This window comes from Dromiciops gliroides, chromosome 1, assembly GCF_019393635.1.
Source record: "Dromiciops gliroides isolate mDroGli1 chromosome 1, mDroGli1.pri, whole genome shotgun sequence".
Lineage (NCBI taxonomy): Eukaryota > Metazoa > Chordata > Mammalia > Microbiotheria > Microbiotheriidae > Dromiciops > Dromiciops gliroides.
The window spans coordinates 516,019,433-516,035,867 of record NC_057861.1 but is presented as its reverse complement, the minus strand read 5'-3'; positions in this window follow the sequence as shown (position 1 = coordinate 516,035,867).

Here is a 16,435-nt window from a genome sequence, read left to right as displayed (position 1 = left end):
CCACCATCAAGTCAGGAACCCAAAAGTGCGAGAGCTCTCTCCCTTTCCTCCTTCCTGTCTCCTCCCAGAAAATAGGAGGCTCCTCAAGTTGATTGGCTGGTAGCCTTGATAGACAGCACCCATGAGTAAACGTCATTTCCTGACACCAAGGAAAAGCCACAATGCCTCTGAGGCATTTTCCTCATAGTGGAGCTTTCCCACAGCAAGTCTCCAGTAGGTGACATCATTCCAATCATTACAAAATCATCCTTAGGGGGAAGAACTCCCTGTCTACAGAGGCTCTTTCAGATTATATACTTTATGATCTGTGTCTGTGGAGCAACGTCACAGGAATGGTAGTCTGCATAGGAAGAGCTATTGTGGCAGTAAATAAAAGGAATGCATTTTCATCCATCCATAGTAACAGCTAAGGGCCTTGTCTTAAGTTCTCACTATTTAAAAAGTATGATACATAAGGTTATTGGATTTGAATACTCATCTTCTGTATAATGGTCAAATTTACTAAAAATGATACTAACAAAACCAATTCATTCCAGATGGTGGGGAGGGGGTTGTGGGCAGGGGGTTGCAGTCAAGGACCAAGGAGTTCAGGTTATAGATGCACCCTCTCCTTAGATGGGCACCCAGTTACTCATCCTACTATTGGAGGAGGCCTTGGCCAAAGGGAGAAAGAAAGGGAAGAAACCTCCTGTGGGAGGGAGGGAAGAAGGGAGGGTGTGTGGGTTCTCATGACAGTGGCATAAGCAGATGCTAAATGGATTCTCCACTCCTAACTCCACCCTCAGCCTAGCTTGATTATGGGTAGAGTTAGAATTCAAGATGGAACTGGTGGATGAGGCTAATTTGGTGCTGTTTAGCTATGCTTAATTTTGGACCTATCGTTCATATGTAGGTAAAGGAGGTTCCTGGAGATGGGATGAAAATCCCAAGATTTTCATTCCCATGACCCTGGTCCCAGGTACATATAGAGAGCCCTGTTGTGAAGGTTTAAAGCTCTGAAAGTTCCCGTCCACCCCCAAATCATGTTTTCCTCTTCCCCTTTGTAAGGTGACATGGAAAGATTGTTAGATTTAGAATTGCAGGACCTGGGTTGAAATTTCAGCTCTGCCTGGCTCTTACAAGTTGTGTGATCTTGGACAAATCACATAATTTCCAGGTGTCTCAGTTTTCTCAACTGTCAATTCCTCCCTGCTCTAAATCTATGACACTATGAGTCTATGAGAGTGAAAGTTAAACAACATTTATTTACATTATTCTAATTCTATTTTTAATATTTTTCTGAGTTATAATTTTTTTAGTATATATTAATATTCTTTAAATCAAATTGAGCTACAAATTATTATAAAGTACTGAGGGAAGTATAACAATTTCATCTGACTTCTTTTTCCAAATACCAATTTCTAGATGTCATCAAACTGGTCTATTTGGCTCTCTCCAGAGTCTAATGTTACTATGGCAGTGTTTGCTGGATAATATCAAGCAAGTGAAGGGCTTCAACATTAATCTACCTTCCTTTCCCAAACCCATCCTACAAAACTCATATTTAATGGATTGTGCTTTTCCCCCCATTGATTAAATGAAAAAAACCAGAGTCACTGACCTCATACTCTATCTTCTGAAGTGGAAGGAAGGAAGGAAGGAAGGAAGGAAGGAAGGAAGGAAGGAAGGAAGGAAGGAAGGAAGGAAGGAAGGAAGGAAGGAAGGAAGGAAGGAAGGAAGGAAGGAAGGAAGGAAGGAAGGAAGGAAGGAAACATTTAATGTCTATTATGTGTCAGGAATTGTGCTAAACACTTTACAGATATTATCTTGTTTATTCCTCATAGCAACCTTGGGAAATAAATGTTATTATTATCCTAATTTTACAGTTAAGAAAAGTAAGACAAGAAGAAGGAAGATAGGGGACAGCTAAGTGGCACAGTGGATAAAGCACTGGCCCAGGATTCAGGAGGATCTGAGTTCAAATCTGGCCTCAGACATTTGACACTTACTAGCTGTGTGACCCTGGGCAAGTCACTTAACCCTCATTAACCCAGAAGAAGAAGAAGGAGAAGGAGGAGGAGGAGGAGGAGGAAGAAGAAGAAGAAGAAGAAGAAGAAGAAGAAGAAGAAGAAGAAGAAGAAGAAGAAGAAGATAGGTGGTATGGTAGATAGAGTGTCAGGTTTGGAATCAGGAAGATGAGTTCAACTCTGGCCTCAGACACTTACTAGCTGTGTGACCTTCAGCAAGTCACTTAACCCTGTTTGCTTTAGTTTCCCCATCTGTAAAATGAGCTGGAGAAGGAAATGGCAAACCATTCCAGTATCTTTGCCCCCAAAACCCCAAATGGGGGGTCACAAAAATTTGAACATAACCAGAAAACAATAAAAGCATATTTTTTGGTGGAGAGTCCAGTTTGGACCCATGATTTTAAACATGTGAGGAAATGCTAGTAAGGAACTTCTCTACCAATCAGCAACTATTTAGTAACTTAAATTTTTAGCTATTCAGGGCATAGAGGGGTTGAGTACCTTGTCCCTAGTCATATAATATATTGCAGGGCAGGACTTGAATTCAGTTTCTCCTGATTCTAAGGCCAGCATTTCATCTACTATGTCATACTGCCTCCTGCCCTTAGATAATCCTATGGGGGGGGGGGAAGCTGAAAGGAAATATAAAAATCAGATAAAGGGAAAGAGTACTTAAAAAAACTACCTGAGACTAAAATCTTTGGAGAGAATATAATTTAAGGATTATAAATGAAACCTTCCATAGTCAGGATGACTTCTACAAGATGATACAATACAACATAGTGCCACATTTTAAAATTTGTGTTCTCTGAGACTCCTTAACTCAAAATCCTCTTCCCTTTCTGAATTGCTGAATGAATTTAATCTAGCATTTTCATGGAGCATATCAAGTGAAGAAAAAAAACCCTTCAACTCTATTGGTTTTTCCCCCCAATTCAATTTCCAATTCACTGATTTAACAACCATGTTTGCTACTCGACCAATTTTTCAGCTGACTGAGTCACTGAAACCATATGATGAACTTGAGATGTTCTAAGATGATTTGTTATAAAGCTGGTTTGTGCTATTTTTTTTTTGTCTTTTAAGTCAATATTGCTGCTCCAACCTCCCAAAAAGGCAAAGGAGAATTTGGGAATTTAATGTATGTTTCTAATCACATCTAAAACTGCTTACAAGATAAGATCACTGAATAGACAATTCAAGTTGGAGGATGTGCTTTTGGATTTCATTACAGGCTCAATTGAAATTGAATTAGTTGTCATTTTGGTTGTCCAAATACTTTTTTAAGCTTTTCTGAATATACCTAATTTTTCCCAACCTGAATTTTTTGGGTTATGTTTACTCTCAGGACCTTTTGAAACAGGTAGCTGCCCTATTTGTATTTTAATTTCCAATAAACAGATAACATCCTGTTCTCCTTGGTCTGGGTTTTGTGAAGTAGCATTGATTGCTTGAAATTTTTGAAATGAGTACAAAACATGACAAGTGTGTCCTTGCCTGTCCTTTTCCTCATCTCTTTCTTCTACCCATAATCTTCTTAGGCATCTGTGTGATGATAGACAGGGAAGATATTAGTAACTCTGGGACGGAGAGGAAAAAGTAAGGAATGAAAGAAATATGACATCTGAGATATCCCCAGGTTCCATAGCTTATGGTAAATCATGATTTATGACCCATCCCCAACATTTTTATATAGGCAAAATCAGGATAAAATAAAAGTGTTGTGAAGGCTCACATGTAGTGACAACTGACCCTTTACATACAGCATAAGGGTGTCATTGTATGGCTCAAAGCAGGGAAGAATAGACATTTTTAGCCTCTTCCCCACCCTTCTCCAAGGAAGACTAATTCCTGCTAGGGATGGGGGGAAAGCAGGAAGTTAAAGCTGAAGGCCACTCTGTTCTCATTAGAGAGGGGGAGCACAGAGGGAGAATTATGGCTATCTACTTCCAGTTAGTCTAGGGGATGTCTGGGCCATTGCCAGTACTCCTGATTACTGTCGGGCCACTGGACTCCAATGACTCTGGAGGAGAGAGTGAGGCTGATGACTGCACAGCTCTGTGTCACTTAAATACAATCCACACATGTGTCAAGACATCATCCTTGTGATGTCATTGGTCCTCCTTGAGAATGAAGGATAAACAAGAACAAGTGTGGCGGGGGGAGGGTGTGATCAGGTTATATTGAATCTTCTAATCATTATGTCATTACTGGAGAAAGGAGGATCCTGAACCTCATACTCATGGCTTGGCCTCTTTCCCACCTAATACCAGTTCCACAATGAACACACATAAAGAATAGGAGTCATAGCAAAACAGAAATCAAAGAAAATTTATATAACAGAACATACACCAGACAATACAGTGTAAAGGAGCTCTCCCATTGGGAGCAATGTAACTCAGTTCAACCAAAATAATTTTTTTGGTTGGGGGCAGGGCAATGAGGGTTAAGTGACTCACCCAGGGTCACACAGCTAGTAAGTGTCAAGTGTCTGAGGCTGGATTTGAACTCAGGTCCTCCTGAATCCAAGGCCAGTGCTCTATCCACTGTGCCACCTAGCTGCCCCCAAAAGAATTTTTGATATCACCCAAGGAAAAACTCCCCAAAGTCTCTAATGTAGCAAGCAGGGGAAAAAGCATGTTGAAGACTACCAGTTCTTCTCATCTCTTCACAGAGTCTTTTCCTTCAACAACCTGAAATGGAGTTCACCTCCTTTATCTTCCTTTTTGAAGCTGGAAGTCTGAAGCTCACAAAGCAACTTGAAGCTCGAAGAGGACCTTAAAAAGACTTTCTAAAGACCTTAAGAGTTCTCTTCTCCCCCACTCTCTTGCCAAACCCACCCTGCTTTTCATGCAGGGCAAGACAGTCATCTCCACCAGTAAAGAGAGTTCCATACCAATGGGCTTTGGAACTAGGGTTACAAAAGGAAGTTAGGAGTCTTGGTTGAAAAAGAAGTACTACTTGAGGTTTTTATTGTGGTTTAGCCATTATGGTGACAAAGTAAAACTTAGACCCTCTGTTTTCCAGCGCTAAGGCCCAGCAAGCAAGCTGTGCCCTGAGCTTGGCAGAACAACAATCCTTTGGGATCGATCACCCTCTGGATGATCTCAGCCTCTGTGCTAGTCACACAATTCACCAGGTGTTCAAAGACAAACACTGGACAAAGTCAGAATGTTCTGTAGTGAATCAAACTTGTCACATGCTTGCTACTTTCTCATTGTTAGGGCTACAACTCACTGAGCCACCACTAATATAAGTATTGAGATCTCCCCACACTGCTTTAACCCCCCCCCACACACACACACACACTAGGGGTGGGACCCTGGCACATGTGCCCAAAGCTCCTCCTTGTTGCTAGCTTTTTTCCTCACAGAAAATAAACTTTGTATCTAATTCCTGACTCACCTGTCTCTTGCCTATTCTGTGCGGCTCTGGCCATATGTAGGTTAGAGACCGGTTCTAGTCTGGTTGACAATTGATAGCACAAATAATTTTTATTATCATTTAACTATTATGGAAAAATCATTGAGATTTGGGTTCAAGTGTCTGACTCCATCATTTGCTAACTTTGAGATAAAGCTTCACAGCTTGAAAAATGCTATATAAGTGTAGCAGGAAAAACAAATCTTTCACTCCTGAGCACAGAGCATATAGTGGTGCTAGAGGGAGTGATTCCCATCCTTCTCCTTCTCCCAAATATTTCAGGGAATAACTCTAAGTACTTTGAATAGTCTACCAAGCTGCCCAGGGGAAATTACAGAGGCCTGAGAAACAAGTTGGAAGAGATTGGAGCAGGGACATGCACACCCAACATACTTTTAAGTTGAATTTGCATTATTAACATTTTTGCCATCATTTTCTAGACAATTAACAAAACAATAAATCAAGCTCTGATCTGTAGCATTTACTGTGTATGAGCTGGCTCCAGCACAGTCCTGAATTGGAGAACTCCTTCTGAGTTCTCTAGAATGAGAATACTGATGCAGTGAGAGAGGCAAATCTTAAGTGCTGGAGAAGAAAGGACACACACTGAAAAATCCATTACTAAGAGCGTTAAAAGAAGCAGGGCTTTTGGGGAAGAGGGAGACACTCTCCAATTCCATTGTTCTTATTTGGCCTTCTTGCACCCCAAATCTATTACAAGTCAGCACTCTCAAGATCTTCTAGTTATGACACATTGGTTACCTGAAAAATAAATAAAAAATTTTAATCAAGAGAGAATTAATAGGAACTATAATAATGGGTGTTCTTGACATAGTTCTTTATATTGTATAAAGAATTTTACATAGATTATCCCATTTAAGCTTCTGAACCACTTTGTGAGACAAAAGCTATTATTAACCTCATTTTATAGATGAGGAAACTGATCCTCAGATAGCTTAACCTAATAAGTGTCTAAGAATTAATTTAAGCCAATGCCAAACAGGGGCCCCAAGAGACTGTTGAGGGTTGTTTTCATCAAAAGCAGAGAAAAGAGAGAGTAGTCAAAAAACAAAAGTACTAGGAAATCTGGATTTTGAAGCTCCACCTACTACTTCGGTTCAAATTACGTCAGTACAACTTGCTATGTGACTCTCTTTGTCGTAGGTCTAACTCAGATCAGTCCACTGGTTCAGGTTTGGGATTGGAACAAAATGAGACACTTGCAGACTATATAACATTCAGTGCAGAGCTATCTTTTGTATCCTTGGCACTTAGCATAGTGCCTGGCACATAGTAGGTGCTTAATAAATGTTTATTGCCAGACTGCCTGACAAAATGAAGTCTCTTAAACCATAGCATGGAAAGATATTTAGCTAAGATGGAGCAAAGGTTCAGTTGAATGCAGCTCCCTTCAGCAGCTCCCTGCCACCAGCCCTCACATTGGGATGGATGGTTTGTAATGTGTGTTTATTCCAATGGAAGTAGGGAATTCATTAAGCCTAAGGAATTGAGATGAGCTTTTTGTGCTTTAGGCTGTCACTTGGTATCAAAGTGTCATCAAACTCAAACAGAAATGGGGTCCCTCATTTGTACATAGAGATTTCAAAGGGCAGCTTATTGTTGTTTCAGCTGTGATGTTTAAAATCTAAATTGTGGTAGCCTTAAATTAGAAGCTTTAGCACCAGTCCTTGGGCATTAAACATTTACTAAAAGCATACAGATATTCCCATGGAGTTCAGAAAGTTAAGAAAAAAGCCTATTTAGCCTAGAGTTCCAGCCTGGTCTGGTTCTTCCTCAAGTCCTCTGCCACAAGTCTGCTTTAATCAGGAACTCTCTCCAGCAAACTGACTGTGGAAGCTTTTTATAGGTCTGGAACTGAGGCGGTCCTTACACACTGCTTCAAGCTGATTGGCTGGCGTCATCCAAATCAATTGGTTCTGAAGGTATTCTCAAGGTGTGATTACAATCCAGTTAACTTGAAGTAGGCTAATCAGAAGTTAATCACTCTCACTTGACTCAATCAGTCTAGATTAATCTCCAGGTGGGTCTTTGAGTATCTGCTAAATCTCATTATTTCATCACACAGCCTTGATTCTTGAAGAGGACCATGATGTCTAGAGGTGATGTTATGATTTGCAGTGAATTTGGATTTAAGTGAGGGAGGGCTATGCAAAGTCACCAGCCTCACTCTCTCCTTCAGACCCACCTGGGTCCAATGGCAAGATACTAATCAGGACAATTGGAGATGACCCCAGATATTTGAGGCAACTGGGGTTAAGTGATTTGCCCAGGGTCACACATAAGTGTCAAGTGTATGAGTCTGAATTTGAACTCAGGTCCTCCTGACTCCAGGGCCAGTGCTCTATTCACTGCACTATCTAGCTGCCCCAAGGCAGCATATTGACTTTGCTTTAAAGTGTAATGTCTATGTTTTATTGTATTTTTTTAATTTTGTTAAATATTTCCCACTTACATTTAAAAAATATTTTTCCACTTACATTTTTACGATTTTTAAAATATTTTGGTTTGGTTTTTTATTTAGCATTTTATTCCTACCCACCCACCCACCCCTCATGCCCTAAACCCAACCCCTGCCAATTACATTTTAATATGGTTCCACACTTAGGAATGTTGGGTCCATGGGCCAAGTGTTTGAGACCTCTGCTTTAGGTAACTGGGAAACTACATCAGTGGTTTGAGCCTCAGTCCCCTAGAACAATTTAGTTTCAAAGATAGTTTCATTGCCATGTTAGAGGAAAATTAGCCTTCACTTCACAAAGTGGATATTATATCCACCACACCCTTCTAGGACCAGGGCTGTGCTTCAGTCTCCCCCAGTGGTGAAGTTAAAGTAACTTGGACTCTTCAAAGGAAGGAACAAGCTATAAATCAAAGGATGGACCAACTCTATTTAAAAAACAGGAAGCCACGACCTCAATTAAGTCTGTATTAATTACTGAGGACCACAGTATTGAATTAAAAGGGATTCAATTTTACAATAGAAAATCAATCCCAATATATTCAGTAATTACAACAATGTAAATGGGAAGAATGACTAGACACTAACAAATCAAAAGTAAATGTAACAAAATTATAAAGATTAAATAGTACTCAAGAGGTATGAGAAGACACTCCCAGCCTATCTTTTCATGGAGGTGAGAAGTCCATAGGTGCTACACATTGCACATATTTTCAGACTTTTTCAGTGTAACCTGTTATGCTGATTTCTTTTCCTTTCTAAAAATATTTTTTTTTTATATTGAATAGTTCTCCGGGAAGGGGTGGGGTAAGAGGAAGGATATTTGGGATAACTGGTAATTTTTTAAAATAGAAAATATCAATAAGAATTTATATAAAAAGAAAGTCATGCCCTATTATGTACTATAACCTCATTTGGGGGTTATTTATATTGGTTAGTTATACCAATTTTGACATGATGCCTCCTTCCCATTCAAATAACTGGAAGGTACAAGTTAACTATGATATTATCCGGGTTAACAGGGAGTAAAGATAGCCTTATTAGTCAATCAGTCAAGAAACATTTATTAAGGGGCAGCTAGGTGGTGCAGTGGATAGAGCACTGGCCCTGAATTCAGGAGGACCTGAGTTCAAATCTGACCTCAGACACTTGACATGTACTAGCTGTGTGATCCTAGGCAAGTCACTTAACCCTCATTTCCCTCCCCCCCCAAAAAAAAACAAAAAACAAAAAAAACCCACTTATTAAGTGTCCAATATGAGCAAGGCACTGTGCTAAGCACTGGGGATATAAAGAAAAGTAAGACAGTCCCTGTGCTTTCAAGGAGATGACAAACAAGGAGATGCAAACAATTATGTGCAAACAAGACAAAGCCAGAGGCCAGGATATAGGAATGAGGAGAGAGAATATTCTAGGTATAGGGGAAAGCCAGTGAAAATGCCAGGAATCAGGAGATGGATTGTCTTGTGAGAGGAGACCAATGTCACTGAATTATAGAGTGGGGGAGTGGCGGTGGGACATGGGAGGGTGATTAGAATAAAGTATATATAAATTAACCTGGAAATGGGGAGAGAGATGCATGAAAAGTATAATAAGCAAAGATGATTCCTTCAGTCCCCAAGAATTCTATCATTTCTATCCTGGGTCCATGGGAGCTACAGTACAAAGGAAAAGTTCTAGACAAATGGAGGCACTAGTATCTGAAGCCCATTTTAAGCTGTGAACACTCTCTGTTGAGACAGATTCTGAATTGCTTTTATTCTATAGACCATGATCCCAGGGGAAAATAATGATCCTTATCTGATCTTATGATAGCAGTTGTGACTGGTGACATCTCCTAAGAGTGAGTAGAGGTGAGAGTAGCAAAAAAAATGGAATGCTTCAAGAAGGGGAATCACTGATGTGGAAGAGCAATCTTTGAGTGCCCCAATAATCCCTATCTAAGACAATATTGTAATTGTCTCGGACTCTATAAGTGCCTCCAAGGAGATAATCTTATTTCTTAGGAATGAGACATAATCCTAATGGATTCTCTCAACCCCCAATTATAAGCATGAATAAATCATTGGGTAGGTGTGCTAGCATATCTAACCTAGCTTCTATATATGCCCATGACCCTAAATAATAAACTCGTCCAAGCTTTGTAAGTCAAAGTGCTTTTAAATGGAGTTAGTTGGTGACCATGCCCTAGTAGGGATATTAGCTACCAAAGTGTTCATATCATCCATTTCTCAGCCATCTACAGACTATGCCAACTCCATTCTGGCCTTTATCCCCATCTATTGTTGTTGAATCATTCAAGTGATGTCTTCATGACCCCATTTGGGGTTTTCTTGGCAAACACTGGAGTGGTTTGCCATTTCCTTCTCCAGCCCATTTTACAGATGAGGAACAGAGGCAAACAGGGTGAAGTGATTTGCCCAGGGTCACACAGCTAGTGTTTGTGGCCAAATTTGAACTCATGAAGATGAGTCTTCCTGATTCCAAGCCCAGTGCTCTATTCACTGTGCCACGTAGCTTCCCCTCATGCCCATCTACTCCCCTCTAGAAACTTTAACTCTACCCATGGAACCACCTTGGGCTCTGGTGGGTAGGCTTTTAACCTTATCTTGTCCGGAACCAATCCTTCACCTCACTTCTGCACAGTCTCTTCCTACCCCCCCACCACTAGCTTTCTTTTGTTGTTGCTGCTGTCTTCCCCATTAGAATGTAAGCTACTTGAGAATTGTGATTGTCTTTCTTGTTTGTAGTTTTATCTCATGATTAGCACTGTGTCCACCCCATAATACCAATAGTACTAACAACTAGCATGTATATGACACCTTAAGTTTTACAAAGCTCTGTGCAGATGTTTTCTCACTTGATCCTCATAACACTGTGAGGTAGGTGCTTTTATTATTACCATTTTGCAGATAGGAAAACTAAGGCTGAGAGACATTAACTGACTTGTCCAGGGTCACACAACTAGTAAATATCTGAGGTGGAATTTGGACTCAGCTTTTTCTAATGCCAAGTCCAGAGCTTTTAACCACTCTGCCACTTAGTTGCTTTAATAAGTGCTTTTTAAAATCCTCTTTTCTCTGTCTCTCTATCTCTCTAGGTATCTTAAGGCATGGTGGTAGTTGCTGTCTTTCATTCTCAAAGAGGACCAAAATGACATCCCTTTTTTGGACTCAAGGTGTAGCGTGTCTGATTGTAGCTGATCAGACCAATACAAGTCCTGAAAGCTCTACCACAGATGAGGCACAAATAGTCCATACGAACATTTGGAGTGGAGATGTCTCTAAATTTGTTCATTTTATGTTTCTTTTGAGCTATTGCAATTTTACTTTGCTCACAGAGCATAACACCTTCTTTGATGCAAGCATTCCACAGGCATGCTATGCTATGCAGTCCTTTGCCAGCATCTCCCATGTCAAGGAATCAATTCCAAAGTTCTTCCAAGAGACACTGAGAGTGTCTTTGTACTACATCTTCTGATGACCATGTGAGTGCTTTCCTTACTCGAGTTCTCCATAAAATAGTCTTTTAGTCAAATGTATGTTCGGCATTGGAACAACATGGCCATCCCATCAGAGTTGTACTTTCTGCAGTAGAATTTGAACACTTGGCAGTTTAGCTCGAGAAAGGACTTCAGTGTCTAATACCTTATCTTGCCAGCTGATCTTCAGAATCTTCCTAAGACAATTCAAATGGAAGTGATTCCATTTCCTGGCAGGATGCTGGCATACTGTCCAGGTTTCACACACAAACAACAAACGATGATGTCAGCACAACAGCTCTGTAAACCTTCAGTTTGGTAAGTAGCCTAATATCTCCTCTCTCCCATACTTTCCTTCAGAGCCACCCAAACACTGAGCTAGCTCTGGCAATGCATGGCTCTACCTCATCATCTGTGTGTACATCCCTGGGAAGTATGCTGCCAAGGGAAGTGAACTTATTCACAACATTCAAAATTCCTCTGTTCACTATAACCAATGATTCCATGTATGGATGGTGTGGTGCTGTTTTTCTTGGTGTTAATTGTTAGACTTATATGAAACAATAACTTAATTATGTATGCCTTATTTCACTTCAAGCATATATTGTTTTAAATGTATAGATGAAAAAGTGTATATTAAGTAGATATTATAAATCACATATAAATATATTACATATTTATAAATGAAAATAGAAATTATATTAAATATACATCATTAAAAGTATACATTGGGGGCAGCTAGGTGGCACAGTAGATAAAGTACCAGCTCTGGACTGAAGAGGACCTGAGTTCAAATCTGACCTCAGACACTTGACACTTAATAGCTGTGTGACCCTGGACAAGTCACTTAACCTTCATTGCCCGGCAAAACAAAAACAAACAAAACAAACAAAAAAAGTATACATTAAGTTTACAATGTCAGTACCACCCAGATTGTTTCATTCAGAACTTCCTTTTGTCTTCTTCTGTGTACTTTTAAAATGTTTCATAGGTGGTCTTTTCTTCTTTTTTATATCACAATCTCTACCTCATTGTTTTTCCTTAAAATTCCCCCCTCAAAATCAATAAAAGATCTCTGGAGAACAAATGATAATAGACAAGAAAAACAAATTCACATGTTTGTTTTTCTGAAAATATAGGTCTCATTCTGTAGCAACAGTGCCTGATTTTATACCACCAAGAGTTGGGAAACATGTTTCATCAGTCTTCCAGAGTCTTATTTTCAACTGTTATTACATTCATTGAAGTTATTAAGCCTTTCAAAGATGTTCTCCCTTACAATGTTTTTAATATTATTGTTATAGTATAATTTGCTTCTTTGGGTCTGCTCATTTCACATTGCTACCAGTATAAAGTAATGACAATTTTATTAAGGGAGAAGAAACAGTAACAGTCGTGAGAGAAACACTGAGAAAACAACCCACAGAGTTAAGAGACTCATAAGAGTAAAGATGGCCAAAATTTCCTCTTTCCTGCTGTATAATATGTATATGACTGATATGAGGATTTTAAAGTTGATAACCGGAAAATCCAAATACCTAGAATTGCTGGTGATTACAAAGCAAATGCATATTGGCTAGTTCTGACTTGGCTTGCATAAATTTGAATTTTGGGTGTTTCATGAGATAGAGTTGAGCCTATCTTGCACCCTGATTTGGAGAAGTAGGGATGGTGAAGTCCAGACCTATGAGTGAATCAGACTAGATACCAGGGTTGGACCTCAGAAAAATCCTCAGTGCTGGAACCAGGAGAAATCTCCACTTGGGCCTGGGAATCGAGCTCAGAACATTTACTGCCACATACTTGCAAGTAGAGCTGAAAAGAAGGAAAAGATCGCTATGTATTGCTTGCAATCAAGCCAAAATGAGTTTCAGGCTAATAGCTGAGCTGGGAGCCTTGCTCAGAAGAGCTAAATTCAGAGCAGAACTGAGTGCTCAGGAGAGTCCTCAAGCTGGAAGGCCTCAGGACCCCTGACACCTGCTTCCTCAGAGGTAGAAACCTTCCAAAGCTCAGCTAAAAAACCCAACCTAGAAAAGCCCTTCAGATCTCAGGCTTAAGGCTTATGATTTAATGAAACAATATAATACTGCTTCCAAGCCTAGCAAAGGGAGAAGGTCTGAAAAAGAGTCTAAGTTTATAAGCTTAGGGTGTTCGTTTTTGTTGAGACTAATACAGTTCCTTTAGCCCCAAAGAGGAGTCCAGATGAAGCAATCAGCAGTCTCCTTTTTCTTTCTTTTTTTTTTTTTTTAGTGAGGCAACTGGGGTTAAGTGACTTGCCCAGGGTCACACAGCTAGTAAGTGTGTGTTAAGTGTCTGAGGCCGGATTTGAACTCAGGTATTCCTGACTCCAGGGCCGGTGCTCTATCCACTGCGCCACCTAGCTGCCCCAGCAATCTCCTTTTTCTAACAAGAAAGCAGAGGCCCAGAGGAGTAATGGCCTGGATCGCTATGCAGACAGAGAATCAAGAATTGTGCATTGTCCTTGGAACATGTTCCATGTTTCACTAAAATGATTTGGTAATTTTTTACACACTTTCCTATGGACACTATGGACAATGCGAGGAGAATATGTCCTGGGTTTTTAAGTGGAATATTATGTTTTAATTATTCTTATTTTGCCTCCTATTTAGTGTATGTATTTTATTAAGATTTAACGATGCCATCTAAGCTGATATATAGTTAAATGGGAAGCATACTGCTGGCAGTTCTGGAACTGCAGTATGTAAGAGAATATTCCAGGGATATCCACAGAGTTTTGAGAGTAAGCTGTAAACAGTGTGGCAACCCCACTGGGGAACTTCCCAGACCTGTTGGTGTATGAGTATGGGCTGAGGTGAGTGAACCAGCTTAGAGAGGAGAGGAAAAAAAGAGACAGTTGTCACATTCATAGCCACAATAAATAAGTCTTCCCAAGTTTCTCTGACTCCATCATTTCTTATGGTACAATATTATTTCACTATATTCACATGCCATAACGTAATCAGCCAATTGATGAGCATCCATTTTGTTTCTAGGTATTGGGGAGGGTTTTTTTTTTTTTTTACATACGGATTAAAATTTCATTTAAGAAAGCAACTCTGTTCATGCTTTGAGTACCATCTCTTCTTTCCCCACTAAGGCCTGCTTTTGCCTCTTTCTTAGTGACCTATAAGAAGATAGAATGACTCTAACCACCCACACCTAATGTTTCTACACTAGATAGGTAGACAATTAAAGTAGTTCTATGACATACAACGTTATTCTGCTGTTTCTTGATTCCAAAATAGTATTCTGTTCCCAAGTACACAGAAAGGTCATTTTTATTTGGAACAGCTGTTAAAGGAAGGTTATTAGTTTTGTAATATACCCAATACTCTGTCACCAAACAATTTCTGCTTCTGTCTCTGAAAAACAGATAACAAATGACCCAACTAAGTATTTTAATTAAAATCACCAAGCTTTGGCCTTTGAGAAAAGAACATTTTGAATCTTTTTAAAGCACACTTGATAAGAAGATCATGAATTAGAATCTGATTTATGACTCAAAAATATTCCCAACCCAGGCTTTACTGGCTGAAGTTCATTCAATAAAGTACTATATAGATGACCTATACCTGTAGCATAGAAAGAGGCAGGTTCTGAGAACATGTAATGAAAAAGATTGATTCTCCTGTTCTTCCTGCAGGATTTGGTTAATGACTGATTATAAAACACAGAATGATTCTAGAACACAGTAGCTCTTCTTTCTTGGAAATATTGCATGTTTCAAAAGGTATCTTTGTATTAGTAAGAATTTCATTGACAACCAATTTCATATCTCAGAATTAGTACCTTCTTAATGAGTATGGGGATATAAACTATACAACATTTTTTTGAGAAGAATGAGGAACTGGAAAATCTGGGGGACTTATGTAATAGCCATCAAAGTCATAACCATCTTAGAATAAGAACTGTGCTTATTTCTTTAGAGGGATGGGTTAAAAGTGGAAATGTTGCAGGCCCATAATGATCCTACAATAGCACTGATAAGAAGCTATGGTCAGGAGAAGGTGAGAGAAAAAAAGAGTAATTACACACTCCTCTACCCCTCAAACCTTCACGAAAGAAAATTGACTCCACCTTCATTCAAAAGTATAGGCCAGAATAAACTCATATCCAGGGAGTATTATCTAATGCCTTGTCAAATGCCCCATAGGCCTCAAAGCTAGTTCTCCCAATGACCTCCCTTTGTGCCTTAAATTCCATCATTATTAACTTCTTCAGATTAAGGTCCTGAGAGCAGCAGTTAAAATGTAAATGTGAAATGAGGAAAAACTTCAGTTATCAGTCACTAACCCTTTAGCTTGAATTAGTTGATCACTTCCTAACAGACTGCATATTTCTTAGGAAGAGGGACATAGTGAAGTTCTGAATGAACAATGGTAAAGGAAAAGTTGGTAGTAAGGTCTCTGAAGAAGCTGAGGAGCATTAGGCCTCTAGGCTGAATGCTTAAATGAAAGAGAAAGGCACAAAAAGTAGAGGCATTGAAGACAAATTTAATCTACTTTAAAGTTTTTCCAGGAGTTCGTCCTGGTCTGGCCTCTCAAGTGTGCATGTGAACCCTGGGTCCCACTGGTCCATTAGCATTCTTAGCAACAAAGGTCTGAACATTCCTACCTCATCTCTTGTCTTCATTATCTTCATCCACAAAATTAGAGACCTGAGCTAGTTATCTAAGATCCCTAAAAAAACTCAGTACTTCAAGGATTTGTTATTATACTAGTCCGGAAATTCTCTCCACCAACATGGATTGTTGTAGGTTTTTAAAAATCCATTATTCTGTGGTTAATTTAACAATGAGCCTCTTTCAGATCCTAACTAGTTTGGTCCTGGGACAAAAGACATACACTACATCATCAGTCAATGTTTAAAGCCTTTACATAAGTATGGAGGGCCAAAGGTCACAAAGGGATCTGATGTTTTAATAAGTTTTTGAAAATTATTTTTGCTTTATTTTTCACTATTTATGAGATTTGATTTTTCACATGTAACATAAATTAGTTTCCTATATATACTGTGTATGATGCT